The sequence below is a fragment of the Nomascus leucogenys genome, chromosome 14 (assembly GCF_006542625.1).
Source record: "Nomascus leucogenys isolate Asia chromosome 14, Asia_NLE_v1, whole genome shotgun sequence".
NCBI lineage: Eukaryota > Metazoa > Chordata > Mammalia > Primates > Hylobatidae > Nomascus > Nomascus leucogenys.
The window spans coordinates 30,919,197-30,921,360 of record NC_044394.1 but is presented as its reverse complement, the minus strand read 5'-3'; positions in this window follow the sequence as shown (position 1 = coordinate 30,921,360).

Here is a 2,164-nt window from a genome sequence, read left to right as displayed (position 1 = left end):
ATAAGATATAATCCACCACACAAGATTCCATTGACTAACAGCATAGTAGAGCACTCAGAACATGGGACAAAATTAACATCTGAACAGTGTCCCATTCGCTGTAAGCCCAAGGAGGCTCAGTCCTTCATCTTGTTCTCTATCTCTGCTCACTCCCTGGTGATCTCTTTCTGAAATATGACTTTAAATACCAGAAAGTGCTGGATACTTGGAAATGTTACATCTCCAGCCCAGACCTCTCCCCTGAACTCCAGATTCATATATCAGATTCAACTGCCTACTTGACATCTCCTCTTGAAAGTTTAAGAAACATAAGAGACTTTCATGAAACTCCTGACTTCCCCATATAAGCATGCCTTCCCTATCTCAAAAAGGTAGCAATTCCATTCTTTCAGTCACTCAATCCTCTCTTTTTCTCATCCCACCTCTGACTGAGAAGGAAATCCTGTTGGCTATTACCTTCAAAGTATATCCACAATCTGGCCACTTCTTACCACTTACACTGCAACTCCCCTGATCCAAGCCCCCATCATCTCTCACCTCAGTGATTCTCATGGTCTCTAAGTGACCTCCTCAACTTTGCTCTTGGCACCTACTGTCCATGATTATCACATTAGCCAGAGTCTGTTATGCCAGACCTTCAACAGTGGCTTCTTCGTCTTTCAGATGGAAAGCCCAGATCCTCACAATGATCAGAAGACCTCACTGATCTCCCACCCACACCTTACCTCTTTGACACCATCTCATAGTCACCTCTACCCTGCTCATTCTGCTCTAGCTACATTGGACTTCTGAATGTGTTTTTAAAAACATGTTAGGCATGCTCTACCTTGGGAATTTTTTTCTATTTATTGTGTCCTATGCATGAATGATTCTTCCTCCAGATATCTGCGTGGCTAACTCACTCATCTCCCTTAAGTCTTTGTTTAAATGACAACTTCTCAATAAGCTTTTCACAGACCACATTATTTGAAATTTGAACACTCACCATGATAACCCCTATTCGTTTCTCTGCTTTCTTTTTCTCCATAGCACTTACTTTACATGAAATTATAACTTTACTTAATGATTTACTGTCAATGTCTTCCTGCTAAAAAGTAAACACAGTGAAGATAGAGATTCTTTTCAGTTTTCCACTGCTATAACCTCAGTGCCTAGAATAGTGCCTAGAATGTAGAAGACATTTTTTAAAAGAAAAACATTTACATATCTTTTTATTCACATAAGATAATATTTAGGAGAGAAAGATATGTATGACAGGTCAGTGCTGTGCAAGGCAGTTTATGTGTAACACTAACAGCTGTGACAAACATCTCCAAATCCCAATGCCTTCATGCAAAAGTTTATTTCTCATTTGTACCGAAGTCCATTGTAGATGGCTCCTGGTTGTGCATGTCTTCTGGATGTCTCTCCTACAAGTAGTAACTCAGAGATCTAAACTATTTATATGTATCTTTATCTATGTCCTCAGAATATTTGACTTATACCAAACAGGAGACAGAGGCAGATAGAGAGTGATTTCATGAAGTTTTACATAGAATACCTGTATTGCATGGGGCAGGCTTGTAAGTGGCATACATATTTTTGCTCATCTTTCTTTGACCAAAACTCAGGTACATCGTCTCATTTTGACTCAAAGATGGTGGGAAGGGGGCTGGAAAATATAGCTTAACTATGTGCCCCCTTCCCACCATATAGCTTAACTATGAGAAAGTAGAACTAGATGGTGAACATTAGCAGTCTTTATGACATATTACTAGATGATATAAATTGATAAGATAAACATCATATCCCTTATAGGCCCTGAATAGGTTACTCATAGAAGAGAAAATAGAAAAGTTAATGAACATATAAAGGGATTGTATAACCTCAGTATTTCAAATAAAAATGAAAATTTTAATGAGACAACATTTTAGGAAGTTCTTTTCTAGTTTGCTGAGTGTCTATTATGAATGGTTGTTAAAGGTTGTCAAATGTTTTCTTGTCCGCCTTTATTGTGGTAATATTTTCTTCTTTAGTTTGCTAATATTATTAATTACATTAATTAACTTATGAATGTTAAAACAACCTTGCATTCTTGGGATAAAGTACAGTTGGTCATAATGTATTAGACTTTTTTCGTATATGGTTGAATTCAATTTATGAATGCTTTGTTAAGGATCTTTTT